The sequence below is a fragment of the Heterodontus francisci genome, chromosome 2, assembly GCF_036365525.1.
Source record: "Heterodontus francisci isolate sHetFra1 chromosome 2, sHetFra1.hap1, whole genome shotgun sequence".
Taxonomy (NCBI): Eukaryota; Metazoa; Chordata; class Chondrichthyes; order Heterodontiformes; family Heterodontidae; genus Heterodontus; species Heterodontus francisci.
Genome location: NC_090372.1, coordinates 138,377,836 through 138,402,727, shown reverse-complemented (window position 1 = coordinate 138,402,727; position 24,892 = coordinate 138,377,836).

The window sequence follows — 24,892 nt, the reverse complement described above, 5'->3', positions numbered from 1 at the left end:
AGTGTGCAGCGTTCACCCCTTCCCCCACCCATCAGAGTGCAGGGTTCACCCCTTCCCCACCTCAGTGGCACATGCTTTCCTGGATGGGAAAGTGAAAGCGCGTGAGAGGCGCTCAGGATTGGAAACTGAAGATAAGACCACTGCAGTTTTTATTTTAATTCATTCAAATATGTTATTTAAATATGCTAAGTCAGGTCCCGTCGCAGAGCGATGAGAGGCTGCCAAAGAGCTTCCCCGCTGCTGGGAAGATAGTGCCGACATCCTGGCATCGGGTTACGTGGTGGCCGCTGCCGCTCCGATTTTCAGCCCCCCACGCCTCCGCCACAGAACCAACATTTCTGGCCTTGCCTTGTTTCAGGTTAGGATAGGAATCACCTGCAATATCAATCAATGTGTTTTCCAGGCCTGCAACAGTGGTGCAGTGGTTAGCACCACAGCCTCACAGCTCCAGCGATACGGGTTCGATTCTGGGTACTGCCTGTGCAAAGTTTGCAAGTTCTCCCTGTGACCGTGTGGGTTTTTGCCAGGTACTCTGGTTTCCACCCACAGCCAAAGAATTGCAGGTTGTTAGGTAAATTGGCCATTATAAATTGCTCCTAGTATAGGTAGGGGAAAGTGGGGATATAAGAGGGTAATGGGATTAACGTCGGATTAGTATAAATGGGTGGTTGATGGTCGGCACAGACTTGGCGGGCCTGTTTCAGTGTTGTATCAATAAAAAAATAAATAGCAACTACTGCTCCCATCAGTTTTAATGACCTGCACACCAAGATCTGCTCCTTTACTCCATTTAAAACCTTACCATTTGAAGCGTATTTCCTTTACCTTTTGCTCCCCCAACAGCATTCCCAGCCCCAGCATGTTTTGATACCTGAGTGCTGGAAACTGTTCCTTTGCTGTCAGCTATCGGCCACCTGCCAGGTATCTTTTGCTGTACATCGGTTCTATTTGAATGATTTCCCTCTGTCCTAAAAGTTGCCATCCAGATCAGTTGAAGTTGAGGGCAAGCATGTATGGGACCTATGATTTTTCATTTTCTGGAATATGTAAACACATTGATCCTGTGAATCATGGGACACAATCCAAGCAATCATGGTGGGATTGTGCCCACTGGTGCCTTCCAGCCTGGAATGGAAGGGGAAATAATTTGTTTGAGGCTAGCAGGTGTATATGCCACAGAGGATGCAACTGTCTACACCATTCAGCTATTGTGGTGGGGATGGGGAGTTGGGGATGCCAATTACTAAAGCCTCAGACCCCCACACAAGCCATGTTTCCTTCATCTCCCATGTGTGAGGGCCAATCAAGATTTAAATAAAAGCCCTACTTCTTTGAGGGTCCGGATTGTTTGTCTGGCCTTGGCATCATCCACCCACCCCCTCACCTCACAAAGACCCACACACTTATCTGGAGGCTAGTATGCCTAATTTCCTTGTGTGCATTAGCCTCCTGTCATCGCCAGGTCCTGAATGAGCCAGTGAAATGAGAATTCCCAGCGCTGGGAATGCCCACTCCCAACACTGCTCTTCCCTAATTCATTTGTCTTGCAAGGGGCAGGTATCGTTTCCACCCCATAGAAACATCCTGGAAATTTCCAGCAATGGCAGAGACCTGTTACGACTGGATCCTTGCCATTTATGAGTGGGCTTCACTGGTCTCCTGCTGAAATTGTGGACGAGGTCTGGTGGAACTTCCATAGGTGTTTGAGGTCATTGTTCAGAGTCAACTCCTTCAATAAAATCTTCTGACTCCCTTGCTGAAGCTGACAGTTCTGAGAACTCCACCAGCTATTCTATCCCATTAGATAATTCCAAAAATAAAATGCCTCTTCAATTTAAGAGTGCAGCAGCTCTTTAGGAACTGCTTCACTTCAAATTCTGTGCTCCCCATATGATTCAACACTTCCTACACATGGATAAAACATGGAGGAAGATGCGGTAAATTATGGAAATAGCCGTACCTTGTGGGTTTGGGTTGTTACTTAACTAGTACTCATGTGCATGCAAATGCAAGAAACAGGAACCATTTGTTAGCTTGACCATAGAATCATCCTAATGTATACAGCAATCAATGAAAATAGTCTTTATTTTGCATGCTTCTGTGATGAGCCTAAATTATTTGCTAACTTATATTTTGCCTTGGTGCACAATAATTTGTAATTTTCTCAAAAATTGATTAGTTAATTGGAATAATTAAATATGAGATTGTGATCAGTTGACAGATGTAAGCCTACAACAATGTTAAACTGAAGTGATAGCTTTTAATTGACCAAATAATTTATGGAAATGACATATCATGCAAAGATAATAATCAGTAACACAACTGAGTGGGGTTTAGGATACGGCATTAAAGTTTGAACTGTTTTGTAAACTCTACTTTAAAACTAAGCTTGCATTGCATTACTGAAATACAACCCTAACTAGTTATTTTATATAACTTATGCAAAATACTGAATTTACATAACATCCTTTGGTGCAATTGGCAGTGAATCTGCCTGAGGAGGTGGTAAGAGTAGCACATGGAGTGTGATGGATGAGAGTGAATTCGTTATCACTGCATTGTGATGCCCTTACTAAAGCAAGATAACACGTGATTCATGGTAGGATATCACACCCTTTACTTTTACAGTGCAGTACTAGGTTTATTAATGATTTTCAGTATATGTTGTAGCAGATTTTCTGTGTCCTCGCCTGTGGTGAGAGACCTCATGCCCTGCCAGTCTGCACCGGAACTTTGTGGGTGGGGGACCTGAGATTTTCTGATGCACTCACAGCATGCAAGGTACCTAGTCATGGGAGAGGATGCAGCACATCTCCTGTTACATTTTCTGTATAAACCCAGAACTGCATTTTGAAACAGTTCTCAGTTGACCCTTTATGATTATACTGCAGTGGATTAGGACCCAGAAAAACCCTGAAACAGACTACAATTCTGGCAGTTACACTGGGATCATTTCCACTGGTGCTCCCAGCACTGGATGCATTGGAGTTTCTGGAACCTGCAGGAGAGCACCTGATTTACATGGTCTGACATCACTGGCACATGCTTGTCCATGCAGTAGAAGATTTTGCACCTGTCTACCATTGGTGGGATGTGAGGGGGTGCAATTTTCAGCCCAAGCTGACTATTACTGTCTGCTGACTCAGATGCTGAAAGGTCAGGCTTTCTTTAGAAACAGCCAAGCTTTATGTGATACATCATGAATGAAGCATGCAAGGGTGATTAAAAACCAGCAAAGCCTGATTGGCCGCCTCAGTTATTATGACACCAACCACTTTGCAGACTCTGGCACACCTACCTGGCAATGACCATGCAGAACATTTTTCTCAGGATCAGAATCAGAAGATGCAGTTGCTGGTCCAGTTGCTACTACCATGCAGCATAGGTTTGCCGCATCCAATGACTGTATCTATTGTGAAATCTCCTTAAAAACGTCTTATGTATAACCACTTATACCTCAGCAGCTGTCAAATGAGGATTGGTGTCACCATCAAGTCCAGCATTAATTGCCCATCCATAAATGCCCTTGAGAAGGTATTGGAAAGCCACTTTCTTGAATGGCTTACTCCACCTTTTCATCAGGAAGTTAAGAGTCAACCACATTGCTGTGGGTCTGGAGTCACAGATAGGCCAGCCCTGGTAAGGATGGAAGATTTCCTTCCCTAAAGTATATTAGTGAACCAGATGGATTTTTTTTTGACAATCCGGTAGCTTCACGGTCACCATTACCAATATCAGCTTTTTATTCCAGCTTCATTAATTAAATTTAAATTCCCCAGCTGCCATGGTGAGATTTCAACTGATGTATCTAGATCATTAGTACACGCCCCTAGATTTCTAGATCTGTAATATAACCACTATGCTACCATAACTTAACTCAGTTCCCTTTATTTCTGTCTGAATCTTCTTAATATTCTGTCCATCCAGGCTCTGCAAATGCCACTGATGGGTTTAGATAACATTTTGATGCTTTGAAATTCTTCTGGAATTTTCGTGTCTCCGCCTGCCCTGTTATGACATTCATTTTAAATTTCATTTACAGGCAATTTCCTGCCCCCACCATTACTGTCCAACATCCATCTGAATTTCCATCTGTAGCTATGCTAATGAACTGACCAAAAAAAATTGGATGCAAACAGTACAATTCTATTTGAGGCTGTCTAAAACTCACTAGCAGATATTCACCTGGAATTGGTGTATGGCACTGGAATGTTTATGCTTCTGGATTGGTAATCCAGAGAATTTGAATTCAAATCGTTTGTTGAATTTACTTAAAAGCATCTAAAAACAAGGAGCTGGGATTAATAATATAGACAATGTAAAAACCCAACTGGATCATTAATGTTCCTTAGAGAATGAAACCTGCTATCTTTACTCAGTCTGGTCTCTATGTTACTCCAGTCCCCACAAACACATTTGACTCATTCCTGAGATAGTGGGTCTTTTTCTTCAATTGATTATTTTAGAACTGAATGGGGAAGTGTAAGATGATCCACTTTGGACCGAGGGAAAATAGTATTTCCTACTGCAGAGAATACTATATGGGACTGGATGCCACGTGCAGGCGTTGGGATGGCAGGTTTCTTTTCCTGAAGGACATGGGTGAAACTTTAGGAGATAATTTTCACCATCACTGCTTAGATGGTAAACAAGCAGAGCAGATTATCCACCCAGTTTTGAAGGCACCTGATTTTCATTTCCAATGAAATAATGATGCTGATAATGTTCTATGCTTGGCTTGTTGCAGTATCTGCAGGTGGTGAGGTTACTGCGATCTGGTTCCATGGCTTCAGTGCTGGGACTGAAATACTGGCCCTGGCATTTTTTTCAAAGGGCAATTATACAGCTATGTAAGAGCAAATTTTGTGAGACTTCCCCTTGCCCCTCCCTGCTCCTTCATATAGCCATGCAATCTCCCAGGAGATTAAAAATAAAACTGTAACGGGCAACAAATAAGCAATGTTCCATGCCTGTGCCCTATTTAACACTGCAGTAGATCCTTTTTACACACATGAAAGAGACTATGGGCTGAATTTTACTGACTTCCTGATGTCGGGGGTTGTAGCAGAAGGGGGCCATAAAATGCAACCGGGAGAGGCCCGCCATGGGCGACGATGCCGGGCAGGCTGGCCCCATAATGCTGGCAGCGGTGAGGCCTCATGGCGGCGCCCCCCCCAACCCCCGCTCGGCGATGGGAGCCACATTTAAATATGTTAAATAATGTAAATGAAGGAATTAATGAGTTACCTGGTCCCACTGGCCGTCCCACTCCGATATTGCGGTCGGCGGCCAGTACGCCCGCACCGTCCACTCTCTGACCAGTGAAGTATGGCGGAACACGGGTAGGGAGGGGGGAGGAGGTAAGTATATCAGTGCGGGAGGGGGTGAGCGGGGTCAAATTTACCTGATTGGTCTAGGGGGTGATGGGAAGTGGTATAGTTAAAAATTCCTGAACTTTGTTGGCAGGTTGGGGGTGGAGGGAAGGTCAGGTACACAAGGTGAGTATTTTGGGGGTGGGGGAGAGGGCAAGGAATGAAATGTAAGTATATTGGAGAGGTGGGAGAGAGTCTGGGAACATTTATTTAATTATTTTTAATAAATTTTAAAGCAATGTGTCTTTAAGAATTTAAAGTAAATGTAAAGGCTGGAAGCCCTTTAAAAATGGCGTCAGCTCCTGCGCAGTGACGCCAGACGCCGTTGCCAGGGACGGATTGCCAGCCCCCTCCACGTCATAAGGGTGGGGGAGGGGGGTGGCAGTCTGCCCCAGCCATGTAAATGAGCTGCCGTGTTTAATATCATGGCGGCTCTGCGGATTAAAGCCCGCGCATGAGAGCAGCTATCTTTTAAGCTCACCGCCGTGATTGGCAGCGAGCTTGTCAAATGCAGCCCTATCAATTCTGTCTGTTGAAAGCCAACAGTTGTACTTACAATATGATTAGCCCAAATTAACCACCTGAGCATTGATAACCATCTTCGGCATTGTAGCAGCATCCTAGTCACTACTAGGAAGAAGACAATATTGAGGTTATGAAAGGCCAAGAGTAAGTATATTCTTCCATGGTTTCATGCACCTTGCAGTAGAATAGTTGTATTCTCTCCTTTTAATGTTTTTTTTTGCCTAATCATTTTACTCTTTACATTGTAAGCCATCTTGATTTTTACATCTGCATCACAGTAATGCAAAAGGGGATTATCTGCTCACAGAGAACATCTTCTCAAATAAGTTGCTTTAGATTTGTAGCCCTGCATCCACTTACCAGTGCAGTTCCTAAATTATTCAGCTGTCTTTCTATTACTGACAACTTCTCTTCGCATACTAAAAGAGAAGATATAATCAAAGTGGTCTCGCCGACAATCATTTCAGCTTATCTGGAGCTCTCAGTTGATGGTTCCATGTCGCCAAACAGGGCCTCGATGCTGGGAAGGCCCCGCCCCATTTTACCAGCTGCAGGGAGGCCTCGTGGCAGCACCCCCCCCCCCCCACTCGGCGACGGAAACTGAATTTAAATATTAAATAAATGTTAATTACTGAATAATTACTCACCTTTTCATGATGGCTGTCCCACGCCGATATTCTGGCCGGAAATCCCGAGCATTCGGACCTTCGTTCGGAGATCTGAGGCGGCACAGTGGTGGGGAGGGGGAGGAGCGAAGTTTTCAGGTGGGGGTGGGGGGAGCATAGAAAACTCTTACTATTAGCTGAAGGATGGTGGAAGGGGTTGAAGAATAAAATTAATAAAGTTCTGGGGGGAATGTCTGGGGTGGGGAGAAAAGATTTTTTGTGGGGTAGAGGGCAATAAACAAATTGTTTAGTCATTGAGGGGGGTCGGAGAGGGCTTTCAATCTTTTATCAAATTTTTATATGTAACTGCAACATCCATTTCTCTTTAAAATTGAAATTACTTGTGAGGGCTTGAAGCCCTTTTAAGCTCCTCCCTTTCTTTTGCCTCTTGATTTTCTGCTGCTTTTGGGATGCTTTTTGCATCTTCTACTGTGAGAACTGGTACAAAATATTTGTTCAAGAGTGCCATTTTCTTGTTTCTCATTATTAATTCCCCAGTCTCATCCTCGAAGGGACCAGCACTTATTTTACCTACTTTCTCCCTTTTTATGTTTGTAGCAACCTATACTGTCTGTTGTTTTTATTTCTTGCTAGTGTACTTTCATACTCTAATTTCTCCGTCTTTTTTTTTAAGTCATCCTCTGTTAGTTTCTGAAATGTTCCCAATCTTTTGGCCTACCACAAATCGTTGCAGCATTGCTCACCTTTTCTTTCAATTTGATGCCATCCTTAACTTCTTTAGTTAGCCACAGATGGTGCATCCTTCTCAAAGTCCCTCTTTCTCAATGGTATATATTTTTGTTGAGAGTTTTGAAATTTCACCTTAAATGTTAGCCACTGTTTCTCTACCTTTTAACTTTAGCCAACTCTGTCTTCATACCCATGCAATTGCCTTAATTTAAGTTTAGGGCAGTAGTTTCAGACCCAAACTTCTCACCCTCAAATTGAATGTGAAATTCCATCATGTTAAGATTACTCTTGCCTAGAGGATCCTTTACTATGAGGTCATTTATTAATCCTGCCTCATTACACATTACCAGGTCTAAAATAGCTTGCTGCCGGGTGGATTCCAGAACTTATTGTTCTAAGAAACTGTCCCTAATACACTTTATGAACTCATCCTCCAGGCTGCCTTTGCCAGTTTGATTAGTCTAATCTATATGAAGATTAAAATCACAGTACCTTTCCTCCAGGTCCCCATTATTTCTTGATTTATATTCTGTCCTACAGTGTAGCTACTGTTAGGGGGTCTATAAACTACTCCTACCTGTGAGTTATTTCCTTTGCTATTTCTTATCTCCACCCAAACTACTTCTACACCTTGATCAAGCCAAGATCATTTCTCACTATTGTACTGATCTCATCCTTTATTACCAGAGCTACCCAACCTCCTTTCCTTTCTTTCTAGCCTTCTGAAATGTCAATTACCCTTGAATATTTAGCTCCAAGCCCATGTATTTCTATATGTGCTATCAATTCATCTGTCTTGTTATGAATGCTGCATACATTCAGATAAAGAGCCTTTTATTCTGTCTTTTTACCATTTGCCCCTGCTCTGACTTATTTGCTGATTCACTTTCATGTTTGTGTGCTCAGTCCCTTCCTGTCACAGTCTGGTTATCATCACCCGTATCGCTGCACCATTGCTGTGTCCTTTCTCGTTAACTTTCTAAATTTCCCCTCACCTGAATGCTAACCCGCACCCCCCCCCCACCACCACACAATTTAGTTTAAAGCCTCACTATCGCCCTAGTTATACAATTTGCCAGGGCACTGGTCCCGATACAGTTCAGATGAAGACCGTCCCAATGTACAGCTCCCACTTTGCCCAGTACTGGTGCCAGTGCACCATGAATTGAAACCCATTTCTCCCACATCAATCTTGGAGCCATGCACTCAACTCTGATCTTATTTACCCTATGCCAATTTGCTCATGGTTCAGGTACTAGTCCAGAGATTATTAGAATGCTATGACCCTGCATTCTTTGAGGATTGCTCCTCCTCCCCAGGGATGCACTCCTGGCCCCCAATCTCTGCAGCTGATTGTTCTTCTGGAGGGCCAAGGCCTGCATTAGAGAACACAGACATCTAGGGGTTAAGGGCTTCACATCTCCTCATCCCAAACATGCCTGATGTGGATCTCCAGATGTGCTGTGGTGGACACATGAGCATTTTGCCTCCTCGCTTTCTTGGGTTGACAATCCTGTCTCGCCATCTGCAATCAGCAGCCCTGTGAGCCACCCTATTCCAGTGCATCCTTCTCTCCTGCCATAAGAGATCAACTATCAGGGATGCCTCCACCAGTCTTCACCATCTCTGCCGGTGGCAGCCATTTGGCCCTGGTTGGGATCTCCTGAAAGCCCCCTCCATATGTACACTCTCAGGGGATGTGTTGGGGATGAGCAAAGACAGATCGCTGGCTGCCGCCAAGAGGCTGCCATACATCAGAAGGGATATGCTGCTGCTGTTGCCACCGCATGGTTTGTTACTCCCTCATCATGTAGTGCATCATCTTGCATTTCCACATGCAAGTCTCAAAGAGGAGACCAGTAGGGAGGACACACCCTGGTGGAGCGAAGGAGGTCAATTACTCGTTTGGGGCATTGGACCTAGAATCGGGGCGGGTGACCTCACGGCTGCTGACCTCCTTTGCAATCTCCGTCCAGGCTTGCTTGGTCAGGCTGGAAGATCTCTTGCTTTCCCTGGGGAAGAGGACCTCCCGCCTTTCCCTTGCAGCCTGGAGGAAAACCTGCACGGAGACTTTGCTAAACCGTGGGGCCACCCGGTACCTTCCCTCCTGTATGTTTGCTGCAGCCTCCTGGTCCACTCTTTGATTCCTTGGTTGAGCTTCTAGGCTTCTTCAGGAGCATTAACTTCAGCCACACAGGTGGGGGAGGAGGTGCAAACTGCAGGCAAAGGCTTCCTAAGGACTGCTGCTGTGGCGATCGCAATCTACAAGACAGGTCTGACTGCAGAGCTCATAGGGCTTTAAAAATGTCTTCTTCACCTGCCTCTGCATCAGGTAATGCCAAGATTGGTGCCTCGGGACCCGGCCCTGCTCAACCATTGGACAAGCCCCGCACCTCCAACCCATTAAATGGCCAGCCACCGCATGATCGCGGTCACAGTTCTCTCCTGCAGCAACTGCACCTGCTTCCAATGCAGCTGCCGAGACCTGCACTGTGTGCACAAAATTCAATCCTTTGAGTGCATCTCTGATGCCTGCCTGCCCAGGACTGCCAGAAACTTTGGGGAGACTGCCCAGGTCCCTCCCCCTTCCCCCTGATGCTGATCATTGTTCCTACAAGCACCAAAAAGGGAGCAATCAGTGGGTTAATCTTTTTTTTTCCACTTCTTTAGGGTGTCCAGGCTTCTTTTCTGGCCTACACTCCATTGTGTGGCCCATATACTTCCTTGTATAGGCTGGTACCATTCCTCTCATTCAGCAAGTTGGCCACCACTAATATGCTGGGTCCTGTTGGAGGGAAATTTTTTCCACCACCTGCCATCATTTTCATTGTAAGGGACATACATGCCACTCCTTACAAGGCAGATAGGAAGTTCCTGGAACAAGCTGCACAACTAAGTATCTGCTGCTTTCCTTGGGGTTACACTAGTCTCCCATTAGTGTTATGATGGGGACCCTGGCAAAATTTCAGGGCCACATTGTTTTGTTTTAATAATGTATGTTTGCAGCTCTCCCAATTTCCTAAACTTGGTTATTTAGATAGCCTCATCGTGACAGCTTTGGCTTCCTTACCACATCAATACAGATTTGAGTACAGAACTGACCATTAGGTTTTAGTTTCCTTGCCCCTTGACACAGCAGAGCTTTCATTGGAAGTGGGACAAGAGAAAATTTACAATCTTTACAATCTTGCTGGTAACTCTAAGTGCTGCAAAGAGCCGGTCATGGAGAAGTTAAAGTTCAGGAACACTTTGCTGTTTGGACACTGGGCAATATTGTAGGGAGAAAAAAACTGGGAAATCAGACAAAAATGTCTAACATGCAATAATGTCTACTCACAGAAACCCAGACCCTCTTCTCAGGCGCTATTTCTATCCCTTTCTTTTTATTTCCAAACCTTGGCAATTCTGCAAGTGCAGTACAGGAATACTCAAATAAAGCTAGTAAAGATATTCATTACAGGAACAACTTATTTATCTGCAACTAATCTTGAAGGAAATACATCTCCAGATAAGACAACTGTTTTGCATTGTCTAGAAAAATTATTTTCTAAAAGTACCTCTAGGCAGTGTATTCTTTAGAAAGAAATATACCTATAATTGCAACTTTCAGAAATCATCAGCTCATCTGAAAGAAATTCTTCCGGTGAGAGAGAGTAATATTTGATTCATTGCATCCAATAGCCTTGAATCACATCATCCAGCCAGACCAGTGAAAAAAGTTGATTTTTCTTGTACAATATTGGCAAACTGACATATATAGCAGGACTTGCCGTGGGCTTCAGGACCCCAGTCTCGGGTCCAAATGAGGCCCTGAGCCTGCACTTACTAAGAGTCAGACTGGGGGAGCTATTTGCCCAGAGGTGGCCTCCTAATTGGTTGCCTCCGAGCTCGCCGTCCAATTAAGAATGGCGAGTGGGCTCCAATGCTGCTGGCAGCTCTAGACCCTCAGTAGCCCCACGAAGAGAGGTGGGTGCTGCTGAGGCAGCTAGGAGAAAGGGAAGGCATCTCAAAATGGAGGAACCCTCATAGAGTGACAATTAATACATTTTTAGAGGGGTCAATCAGGCAGGCCCCTCTTTGGGGGATGGAGATTCCAGCTCCGATGGCCCCCAGACTGCCAGAGGACACCTCCATTAAGCTGACGGCCTCCACATGTAGTGGAGGTGGGGGGGGGGGTGGTGGGGGTGAGTGAGCGATCTGCTGCTGGCAAAATGCCGGTGAACACTCTAAATAGCCCCTAGTTGGGACCTTAAGTATGCAGATTGACTGCCTGCCACCTTGCAACAGGAGCCGATCCGCATGCCGGCCCACTCCTGGGAAACTTCCCCAGCAGCAGGAATGCATCAGGAAGTCATCCCGATGTGGCTCTCTGCTATCTTCCCGCACCACCCCCCCCCCCACCCCCCCACCCCCCTCCCCTCCTAGCCCTGCATCTTGGGGTCGGGAAAATTCTGCCCATTGGGTCAAACACCGATTGTTGGCTTGAGAAGCTGATGGTTGGCGTACATGGATCTTATTAACTTTCCAGAAATAAGAAGTGGAAAATACACCTCATTAGAGATGTACAACAGACATCAATAGGGATATGCAACAAACCTCAATATAGATATATAACCTCAGTATAGATACATGGAAATCTCAATACAGAAATACAACATTGCAATAAAACTTTCTAAAACTGTATAATTTGTAATACAACAGGTGATCTAGTGCAGTCATAGTGATATCTTTACAAAAACAGCCGATTCAGGGAACAGTAATATTGAGAAGATTATGGCAGTTAATGCCTTATATTCCTGATAGTGGAAGATTAGATGTTCATGAATACTTGGCTGGAGCATTTTGTTATGCTTGTTGAAATGTTACCGGTGATGTGGATTTTGTGCATAATTTTCCTTGGGCAACATCCCATTTATTTTTCTTGTATAAAGTTATTTTTGTAAAATACATTGATTTTCAAAATTTAACTTGGAATATTTGAAATGGTTTTGGTTTCTATGGTATTGTTAAAAAGCATCAAACCTAATTTAAACACATTTCAATTTGCATACTACTCAGTAGGGAGCTCAGCACAATGAAATATTCATAACCTAATTCGCACATAGCTGAAATGATGCTTAAAAAACATTTCATTGTTCCAAACAAATCTCCACCAAAAATATAAGCAGCTTACCAGCTTGAATATGTGTTCTAAAATTGTCAGTAGTTGTATATAAATTATTAATGAGGTGAATTAAAAGACAATGTTTTATCTTAAATATACCCAGCTGAAATAATTTTCCTGTGTTACCATGGAGATTGAATTAACAGTACAGTATTTGGAAACATCTAATCTATTGATACTTATGCCTTCACTACTCTCTCCCCACCTCAATTTGCATTTACCTTTAACTTAGCATTTAACTCTCTATTCTTGGCTATTTTAATAAAAATAAATGTCTATTTTGTCCAGCTATCATAACTATAGGGGGACCTATGTAGTGTCCCTGATTGACAGGGAATAGGAACATAGAAACAAGAATAGATCATTTAGTCCTTCAAGTCCATTCCGCCATTCAATGAGATCATGGCAGATCTGTGACCAGACTTAATATACCCACCGTCACCATATATCCCTTAATACTTTTAGCTTACAGAACTCTATCAATCTCAGATTTCAAATGAGCAATTTACCCAGCATCAATTGCCGATTGCAGAAGACAGTTCCAATAGGGGAGGTCGTGGGGGCATCTTGGTATTGTCACTGAGCTAAGAAACCAGAGACCCAGGGTATAGCTCTGAGGATATAGGTTTAAATCCCACCACGGCAGAAGGTAGAATTTGAATTCAATTAATAAAATCTGGAATTAAAAGCTAGTCTAATGATGGCCATGAAACCATTGTCAATTGTTGTAAAAACCCATCTGGTTCACTAATGTCCTTTAGGGAAGGAAATTTGCTGTCCTTACCTGGTCTGGCCTACACGTGATTCCAGACCCACAGCAATGTGGTTAACTCTTAAAAGCCCTCTGAAATGGTCCAGCAAATCACACAGTTATAACAACTCTGCAAAGTCTCCTTACTAACATCTGGGGGCTTGTGCCAAAGTTGGGAGAACTGTTCCACAGACTAGTCAAGCAACAGCCTGATATAGTTATACTCACCAAATCATACCTTGCACACAATGTCCCAGACACTGCCATCACCTTTCCCAGGTATGTCTTGTTCCACCAGCAGGACAGACCCAGTAGAAGTGGCAGCACAATAGTATACAGTCGGGAGGGAGTTACCTTGGGATTCCTCAACATCACCTCCAGACCCCATGATGTCTCATGGCCCTGCCCCCTCAGCTGATGAATCAGTATTCCTCCATGTTGAATACAACTTGGAGGAAGCACTGAGGGTGGCAAGGGTGCAGAATGTAAACTGGGTGGGGGACTTCAATGTTCAACACCAAGAGTTACTCAGTAACACCACTATGGGCCGAATCCTAAAGGACAGAGCTGCTAGACTGGGTCTGCAGCAGGAAGTAAGAGAACCAACAAGAGGGAAAAACATACTTGATCTCATCTCCACCAATCCGCCTGCCGCAGATGCATCTGTCCATGACAGTATTGGCAGGAGTGACCACCGCACTGTCCTTGTGGAGACAAAATCCCATCTTCACATGTTGTGTGGCACTACCACCGTGCTAAATGTGATAGATTTTGAACAGATCTAGCAATGCAAAATTGGGCATCCATGAGGCTGTGGGCCATCAACAGCAGCAGAATTGTATTCAACCACAATCTGTAACTTCATGGCCCAGCATATACCCCAGTCTACCATTACCATCAAGCTGGGGGATCAACCCTGGTTTAATGAAGGGTGCAGGAGGGCATGCTAGGAGCAGCACCAGACATACCACAAAATGAGGTGTCAACCTGGTGAAGCTACAACCCAGGATTACTTGTGTGCCAAATAGCATAAGCAGCATGCAATAGACAGAGCTAAGTGATCCCACAGCCAACGGATCAGATCTAAGCTCTCCAGTCCTGCCACATCCAGTCATGAATGGTGGTGGACAATTAAGCAACTAACTGGAGGAGATGGGTCCACAAATATCCCCATCTTCAATGATGGCGGTGCCCAGCACATCAATGCAAAAGATAAGGTTGAAGCATTTGCAATAATCTTCAGCCAGAAGTTCCGAGTTGATGATCCATCTCAGCCTCCTCCTGAAGTCTCCAGCATCACATATGCCAGTCTTCTGGCAATTTTATTCACTCCGCTTGATATCAAGAAATGACTGAAGGCACTGGATGCTGCAAAGGTTATGGGCCCTGACAATATTCCGGCAATAGTACTGAAGACCTGTGTTCCTGAACTTGCCATGCCCCTAGACAAGCTCTTCCGGTACAGCTACAACACTGGTATCTACCCAGCAATGTGGAAAATTGCCCAGGTATGTCCTGTGCACAAAAAGCAGGACAAATCCAACCCAGCCAATTACCGCCCATCAGTCTAATCTTGATCATCAGCAAAGTGTTGGAAAGTGTCATCGACAATGCCACCAAGCGACACTCGCTCAACAATAACCTGCTCAGTGACGCTCAGTTTGGGTTCTGCCAGGGCCAATCAGCTTCTGACCTCATTACATCCTTGGTTCAAACATGGACAAAAGAGTTGAACTCAAGAGGTGAGGTGAGAGTGACTACTCTTGACATCAAGGCAGTATTTGATCGCATATGGCATCAAGGAGCCCCAGCAAAATGGGAGTCAGTGGGAATCGGGGAAAACTCTCTACTGGTTGGAGTCATACCTAACACAAAGGAAGATGTTTGTGGTTGTTGGAGGTCAATCATCTCAGTCCCAGGACATGACTGCAGGATTTCCTAAGGGCAGTGTCCTAGGCCCAAACATCTTCATCAATGACCTTTCCTTCATCATAAGGTCAGAAGTGGGGATGTTCGCTGATGATTCCACAATGTTCAACACTATTTGTGACTCCTCAGATACTGAAGCAGTCCGTGTAGAAATATAGAAAGACCTGGACAATATCCAGGCTTGGGCTGATAAGTGCCAAGTAACATTCACACCACACAATGCCAGGCAATGACTATCTTAAACAAGGGAGAATCTAACCATCACCTCTTGACATTCAATGGCATTACGATCGCTGAATCCCCCACTATCAACATCCTGGGGGTTACAATTGACCAGAAAATAAACTGGAGTAGCCATATAACAAGAGCAGGTCAGAGGCTAGGAATCAAGCGGCGCATATCTCATCTCCTGACTCCCCAAAGCCTGTCCACCATCTACAAGGCACAAGTCAGGAGTGTGATAGAATACTCTCCACTTGCCTGGATGGGTGCAGCTCCAACAACACTCAAGAAGCTTGACACCATCCAGGATAAAGCACCTGCTTGATTGGCACCCCATCCACAAACATTCACTCCCTCCACCACTGAGCACTGGTAGCACTGTGTACCATCTACAAGATGCACTGCAGCAATGCACCAAGGCTCCCTAGACAGCACCTTCCAAACCCGCGCCCACTACCACATAGAAGGACAAGCGTCACAGATGCATGGGAACACCAGCCCCTACAAGTTCCCCTCCAAGCCACATACCACCCTGGCTTGGAACTATATCGCTGTTCCTTCACTGTCGCTGGGTCAAAATACTGGAACTCCCTTCCTAACAGCACTGTGCTACCCACATGGACTGCAGTGATTCAAGAAGGCAGCTCACCACTGCCTTCTCAAGGGCAAGTAGGGATGGGCAATAAATGCTGGCCTAGCCAGTAATGCCCATATCCCATAAACTAATAAAAAAACTACTTCTACAACCCTTTGCATGTAGAAGTATTTTCCAACTTAATTCCTGAAAGGCCTGACTAATTTTTAGGCTTCGTGCCCTAATAGATTCCCAAACAAGTGGAAATAATTTATCTATATTTATCCTATCTGTTCCCCTTAATATCTTTAAATCTTCGATCCAACAACCCCATATTCTTCTAAATTCCAGGGAATACAACTGTATTTTATGTAATCTCTCCTCCTAATTTAACTCCTGGAGTTTAGGTATATGCAGGTTGAATGAGGAATGTAGGAGGGCATGCCAGGAGCAGCATTAGGCACACCTAAAAATAAGGTGACAAACTGGTGAAGCTGCAACACAGAACTACATACATACTAAACAACGGAAGCAGCAAGTGTTGACAGAGAAAAACACTCGCACAACCAAAGGATCGGATCAAAGCTCTGCAGTCTTGCCACACCCAGTAAGGAATGGTGGTGGAAAATTAAACAACTAACCGGAGGAGGAGGCGCCTCAAACATCCCCATCCCCAAAATGAGGGGTGAGCCCAACACATCAGTGTAAAAGACAAGGCTGAAACATTTGCAACCATCTTCAGCCAGAAGTACTGAGTGGATGATCCATCTCAGCCTCCTCCTGAGGTCTTCAGCATCTCAAATGCCAGTCTTCAACCAATTTGATTCACTCCACGTGATATCAAGAACGGCTGAAGGCACTGGATACAGTAACAGCTATGGACCCTCACAACATCCCGGCTGTAGTACTGAAGACTTGTGCTCCAGAACTAGCCACGACCCTAGCCAAGCTGTTCCAGTACAGGTACAACATTGGTAACTACTCAACAATGTGGAAAATTGCCCAGGTATATCCTGTCCACAAAAAGCAGGACAAATCCAATTCCGCTAATTACTGCCCCATCAGTCTACTCTCAATCATCAGTAATCAAAGGCGTCATCAACAGTGCTATCAAGCGGCGCTTACACAGCAATAACCTGCTCACCAGTGCTCAGTTTGGTTTCCATCAGGGCCACTCAGCTCCAGACCGCATTATGGTCTGGGTCCAAACATGGACAAAGGAGCTGTATTCCAGAGGTGAAGTGAGAATGACTGCTTATTACATCAAGACAGCATTTGACCGAGTGTGGCATCAAGGACCCTAGCAAAATTGAAGTCGATGGGAATCAGGTGGATAACTCTCCACTTGTTAGAGTCATACCGAGCACAAAGGAAGGTGGTTGTGGTTGTTGGAGGTCAATCATCTCAGCCGCAGGACATTGCTGCAGGAGATCCTCAGGGTAGTGTCCCAGGCCCAACCATATTCAACTGCTTCATCAATGATCTTCCCTCCATGTAAGGTCAGAAATGGAGATGTTTGCTAATGATTGCATAGCATTCAGTACCATTCGCAACTCCTTAGGTACTGAAGCAGTCCGTGCCCGCATGCGGCGAGACCCGGACAACCTTCAGGCTTGGGCTGATAAGTGGCAAGTAACATTCGTGCCACACAAGTGCCAGGCAATGACCATCTCCAACAAGAGACAATCCAACCATCTCCCCTTGACGTTCAATGGCTTATCATTGCTGAATTCCCCACCATTAACATCCTGGGGGTTACCATTGACCAGAAACTTAACTGGACCAGCCATATCAGTACTGCGGCTACAAAAACAGGTCTGGCTGTGAATTCTGTGGCGATTAATTCGCCACCTGACTTCCCAAAGCCTGTCCACTATACAAGGTAGAGTGCTTAAGGCACATATTGACACATCGAAAGATGATTTTTTTTTAGCTAATACTGAAACATGGCTGAAAGAGGGACAGGAATGACACCTTAATGTTCCTGGTTACTGGGTTTTCTGACGAGATAGTGATGGGAATAAAAAAAGAGGTGGGGTGGCAATATTGATTAAAGAAATAATTACAGCCGTGAGAAGGGATGATATTTTGGAGGGATCATCAAATGAGGCTATACAGATTGAACTAAGGAACAAAAAAGCGGCAATCACTGCTGGGCGTGTACTATAGACCTCCAAACAGTCCGAGGGAGATAGAAGAGCAAATTACTAGGCAAATTGGAAAACTACATTAAAAGGTATGACATTAGCCAGGCAATGGCTAGCATTTAAAGAATTAGTACATGGTTTACAACAAATTTACATTCCTTTGAGGCACAGAAACCCAACAGGAAAGGTGATCCAACCATGGCTAACAAGAGAAGTTAAAGATTGTATTAGATCAAAGGAAGATGCTTATAAAGTTGCCAAAAAAAAGTAGCAAGCCTGAGGATTAGGAGCATTTTAGAATTCAGCAAAGGAGGACCAAAAAACTGATAATGAAAGAGAAAATAGCATATGAAAGTAAACTAACGGGAAGTATAAATACCTCTATTGGTACGTAAAAAGAAAGAGATTAGCACAGACAAATGTTGGCCCATTACATGCAGAGACAGGGGAATATATAATGGGGAATGAGGAAATAACAGAGAAACTAAACGAATACTTTGGGGGGAATTTTATGCAATCCGCCATGGAGGATTTGGTGGCGTGCGGGGTGACATAATTAGGTGGGAGGTGTTTCTTCGGATTCCCGAGGGCGGGACATTTTAGATGAATTAAGTCAGAGGCGGGTTTGCAGTGTTCTGCGGTTCCCCCAGCAGGGTGGCGGACTGCAGCTTTGCCTTCATTTAAATAACCACGCAGAGTTATGATTTAATCCTATCTGGCAGTTTAAATGAATGGCGAGTAATATTTCCGTGCCACCCGGTTCACAATTGTTTCACTGTGGCGTGCAACAGTCGGGTTTATGCAGTTGAGTCTCAAGACTGTGCTCGTCTCTCTTTAACTCAGCCGCTAAACTAACACCAGCATTGGAATGGATGTTTGCCTCCAGGCTCGGCACCAGCAAGGGTGAATCATCTCAGAGAATGGCAGCAATGGCATGGGCAGGGACAACATGGAGGAGCAGGGGAGGGTAGTTGGGGACGACTGTGTGGGGTCTCGGATGCATGGAGGAGCAGGGGAGGGAGGAGGGCAGTGTAGTGGCTGATTTTGACCATGAGGCTGACTGTGTGTGGTGCAGGCAGTGGTGGATTGATATGTTCCTGTCAGAAAACCGATGGTCATGAGAGGCCTAAAAGGAGGGAGGATCACTGTCGATGTCAGAGTCCTGTGTGTCCACATCAGGGTACTGGCTGGCAGAAGGTATGGTCACAGTCTCAAGGGACAATTGTATATGGTGGAAAGGTCGAAGCTTAGGGTTGGGTATTCGAGGTCATAGGAAGGGGATTGTGAATCTTTATCTATATCAAAGTGGATTCTTGGAGGTTCAAGGGTGAATGTCGATAGTTGGATGGTGACAGGAGTAGGGACGGGGGAGGGATGACATGTATAAATTGATGATGAGCCGGTCCACGGTAATAGTGGGAGGAAGGTTCTGTGGTAATGGGGGAAGGGTGAAGGTTAAATTGGGTGGGTCAAGAGTGATGGGTGCAGGCTGGAAGGTGGCAGGAGGAGGTTGGAAGGTGGGCAAACTTGCCTGGTATCGCAGACGTGACACTTTCTTGAAGAAGAATGCAAACCACATGTCCAATCAAGGACTGCAAGTTGATTGGGAGGAGACAAATGATGGTGGGTGGGATCTCCTGCTGTATGCAAATGTATGCCTCAGAACAACGATCTGCTCATGACTTCTATGGTTCTGCTGAATGGCAGAAGAAGGATGGTTTTATAACACTCTTCTCATCTCAACAATTGAAAAGCTGCAAAGACATGAGTCTCATATACACAATTTGTCCTCTAACACGTGAACAATTGCAGAAGGAGAGACTGAGGAGGGATCTTGGCGATTAACGGATGATGCCTCAACAGGAATAGCAGGCAGCACAAGAGGGAGAGGCTGCTCAGAATGAAGCCATCCAGGAAAGGCATTATCGAAGATGGGCGCTAGCGTGTCATCGTATCCGCAGGACAAGGGCACATAATCTTCAGAAGTCTGAGAGGCAATTCCAGAAAAGGATATGAAGGATATGACTTGCAATGGCGACAGAAATGTGTATGATCCTTCAACATTACCTGCAGCGGCTTGTTTTCATTGAGAACCTCATGACACTTATCGTCAAGGCTACTATTGCACTCAATTCCTTTGCTACCAGGGATCAATGGGCGACATATGTGGTATCTCGCAGTCTGCAACCCACAGGTGCATCATAGAGGTAACCAATGCCCTTTTTCAATGTACTTACCTGTAGATGAGGGCAGCCAGGCAGGAAGGTCGGTGGCCTATGACACCATCGTTGAGTTCCCTAGACTGCAAGGTTGATCGCCTGTCCTCATGTGGCCATTATGGCTCCCTGGGACAAGCCTGCTTTCTTTGTCAATTGCCAAGGCTTCCACTCTTTAAACGTGCAATTGGTTTTTGACTGCAGGAGAAAAATCATGCATGTTTGCGCATGTTTCCCGGGGAGCTGTCATAACTCCTACATTTTGAGGAACTCCCAGCTGCCAGCAGTTTTTGAGGAATCAGCCGAAGTGGACGGATGGATCCTGGGTGACAAGGGTTACCCGCTTTGTATATGGTTAATGACACCAATACGCCATCCCCAAAGTGTTGCAAAGAGAGGTACAATGTTGCTCACGCATCCACCAGCGCCATCATTGAGCACATCATTGGCATGCTGAAAATGCGATTCCGTTGCCTTGACTGGTCTGGAGGGGCTCTTCAGTGCACATCACAGAGGATGTCACGAATAATCGTTGTCTGCTGTGCCTTGCACAACCATGAAATTAGACACAGTGACATTCTGCAGGTGGCGGCGGAACAGGAGGAACAGAAGTCCTCCTCAGATCAGGATGGCAATGAAGGGGATGAGGAGGAGGACAACAATGACAATGATGCTGTTATCAATATGAGGGCCATGAAGAGACATGCAAGGGACATCAGGGAGAACCTAATTTATGCATGTTTCAGCCAACAATAAGCCATGTCATCAAGGAATGTTGGGAGAAGAAACATAACAATTCCCCACAGAAATTCCCTTTTGCATGGGGTCTTATTCATCTCTTCAGTCTTAATGAAGCATGGCTGCATTTTCATGTGATTAGCATTTGAAATCATCCATGGGCTATGATGAATGCAACTACACACCACTGCAAGCAACATTGTTATAACTGTAGAAAACAAAAGTAAGGCATGACAGTACTGAAAAAGGTTATTAATCATCAGTAGGAAAGCAGCCATCACTGAAGACTGAAGGCTAAAATTCCAATGTGATAGAGAAACTGGACATTTCCTGAGATGCTTTGCAAGCATCATTGCACTCCTGCCACAGGCCTCCAAATAACTTCTTTGTATCCATCTGTAACAAGACAAATCACTACTGAGAGTAGATCAAATTTTGCAAGAAATTGCAATTGTGACAACTTATACAGCACCCATGCCACACTTGTGATCAAAACTGATGTAATTTCCTTTTTCTCCCACTACGTCTAGGTTCTATCTGACATTAGCAGCTGAGGTGGAAGCAGTTTGCTCAGTGCGCTGCCCATCCCTGTGGATGACCATGGCAGGCGTCCTCTGGAGGAAGGGGCCTTGATGCCTCCTACTGGCAGTCTGCAGCAGTGGTGCTTGAGTATCCCCCATGTGCTCGCCTGCTGGAGGTAAGGGGGTCAATGTTGGGGGGGTAGATGAGACGTCACTTACCCTGGGGGTGTCCTGAGAGGAAGGCCCCGTGGCAGCAGGTACATGCTCGTCTTTCATCTGGGTGCATGCTGGCACTTGCCTGTCTCCCTGAGGGAAGGAGCACCTGCATGGAGGTCCAGGTTCCTTGTTTCCCTCTCGCTTTGACTGTGGAGGGTAGCTAATGTCACCCCGCAATTTAAAAAGGGCGGTAGAGAGAAAACAGGGAAATATAGACCAGTCAGCCTGACGTCGGTAGTGGGGAAAATTCTAGAGTCCATTATCAAAGATTTTATAACACAGCACTTGGAGAACAGTGGTAGAATCGGACAGAGTCAGCATGGATTTACGAAAGGGAAATCATGCTTGACAAATCCTCAAGAATTCTTTGAGGATGTAACTAGTAGAGTTGATGAGGGGAAGTCAGTGGATGTGGTTTATTTGGACTTTCAGAAGGCTTTCGACAAAGTCCCACATAAGAGATTTGCATGTAAAATTAAAGTGCATGGGATTGGGGGTAGTGTATTGCGATAGATAGAAAATTGGTTGGCAGACAGGAAACAAAGAGTAGGAATAAACAGATCTTTTTCCGAATGGCAGGCAGTGACTAGTGGGGTACCGCAGGGATCGGTGCTAGGACCCCAGCTATTCACAATATATATCAATGATTTAGATGAGGGAACTAAATGTAATTTGGGCGGCACAGTGGCGCAGTGGTTAGCACTGCAGCCTCACAGCTCCAGGGACCCGGGTTCGATTCTGGGTACTGCCTGTGTGGAGTTTGCAAGTTCTCCCTGTGTCTGCGTGGGTTTTCTCCCGGTGCTCCGGTTTCCTCCCACAAGCCAAAAGACTTGCAGGTTGGTAGGTAAATTGGCCATTATAAAAAAATTGTCACTAGTATAGGTAGGTGGTAGGGAAATATAGGGACTGATGGGGATGTTTGGTAGGAATATGGGATTAGTGTAGGATTAGTATAAATGGGTGGTTGATGGTCGGCACAGACTCGGTGGGCCGAAGGGCCTGTTTCAGTGCTGTATCTCTAATCTAATGAGTAATATCTCCAAATTTGCAGATGACACAAAACTGGGTGGGAGGTTGAGTTGTGAGGAGGATGCAGAGAAGCTTCAGGGTGATTTGGACAAGTTGAGTGAGTGGGCTAATGCATGGCAGATGCAGTATAATGTGGATAAATGTGAGGTTATCCATTTTGGTAGCAAAAACAGGAAGGCAGATTATTATCTGAAGGGCTATAAACTGAGAGAGGGAAATATGCAGTGAGACCTGGGTGTTCTCGTACACCAGTTGCTGAAGATAAGCATGCAGGTGCAACAGGCTGTAAAAAAGGCAAATGGTATGTTGGCCTTCAAAGCGAGAGGATTCGAGTACAGGAGCAGGGATGTCTTGCTACAATTATACAGGGCCTTGATGAGGCCACACCTGGAATATTGTGTGCAGTTTTGGTCTCCTTATCTGAGGAAGGATGTTCTTGCTATAGAGGGAGTGCAGCGAAGGTTTACCAGACTGATTCCTGGGATGGCGGGACTGACGTATGAGGAGAGATTGAGTCGGTTAGGATTATATTTGCTGGAGTTCAGAAGAGTGAGGGGGGACCTCATAGAAACCTATAAATTTCTAACAGGACTTGACAGGGTAGATGTGGGAAGGATGTTCCCGATGGTGGGGGAGTCCAGAACCAGGGGTCATTGTCTAAGGATACAGGGTAAACCTTTCAGGACTGAGATGAGGAAAAATTACTTCACCCAGAGAGGTGAGCCTATGGAATTCACTACCACAGAAGGCAGTTGAGGTCAAAACATTGTCTGTTTTCAAGAAGGAGTTAGATATATCTCTATGGTCTAAAGGGATCAAAGGGTATGGGGCGAAAGCAGGAACAGGTTACTGAGTTGGATAATCAGCCATGATCATAATGAATGGCGGAACAGGTTCGAAGGGCCGAATGGCCTACTCCTGCTCCTATTTTCTATGTTTCTATGTGCTGCATGCAGCCCATGGAAACAGCAATAGAGTGCAGGTCTGATTGCATATTGCTCGAATGCTGAACCAAACTCGCCACGGAGCTCGTCATACTCTTGGCTGAGGAAGCCATATGCTCAAATGCCTGAAACATGGCACGCGCAAAGCCACGCATGACTTCAGGGATCTCAGACATATTTTCCACATGGCTTTGCTGCAAACCCAGCAGACCTCTCGTCGCTACAAACAGAGAATCATCAGGAGTATGGGGCTGATCAGGGGCCAGGTCTCCAGCAGTCCTCCAATTGTCAGGGGATCCAGCTGACACACGCGCTGTCAACTGCTGCTACATGTCTGTGTTGCGCATACCAACTTGTGACCCAGATTCTAATCTTAAACTCCTGCAGACTAGCAGCACATTAATGCTGTGACCTTTCGTTTTCCCCAAGAACTCTTTCTGAAATGTTTCAATGGGTGTTGAGATAATCACCAGCTCCGTTAGTTGCTCTGACAGCGCAGTGTCTGAAAAATTGTATTCGTTGGCCTTTCTACGGCATCTACTGATGAACTGATCTATTGATTCCTGTGGATATTGCCTGTAGGGCATCAATTCCAGGCGGTGAATTCTAAGATTCACTCTTAATCGGAGCCGATGATCTAGCACTTTCCATATCTTTGCGGGATCTTTCTGGTCCACGTTAGGTAAGCTTCAGGTGTTTATTCTGAGTGACCCCTCATTTCCAACTGCTATTAGTATTTTTACAGCCTGTTTCTCCGGTTCTACAATCACTTGGTCTGTGAAGCATAACTGCGTTCTTTGTTTAAAAAGTTTGAATTCGGATAGGATATCAATGGCCTTCCAGTTCATGCTGGGAAATTTCATATCCATCTTTCTGCTGTTCTTTTGCTTTATGCCCTTTATTTAACTTTGTTCTATTCACTCTGCGCTGTTTCCTCTGGAAGAAATTCTCTGTTATTTAGACTAGCTGCTTGGATGGAGAGTAACAGGTGTTTGATAGTGTTCTGTGTTTATCTTGATTGCAGCACTTAAGCTTGTCTGTTTACACAGCTGTTCAATAGGCAGTTCAATTGCTTTTTTTAACTAGAGTTTGTTTGTGTTCTTCACGCTCGAGTGGTTTAATGATTTTTTTTAGCTGTGGCTATGTGAATGGAAACTCTTCTTCATGCTTGAGTGGTTTCATGTTGTTT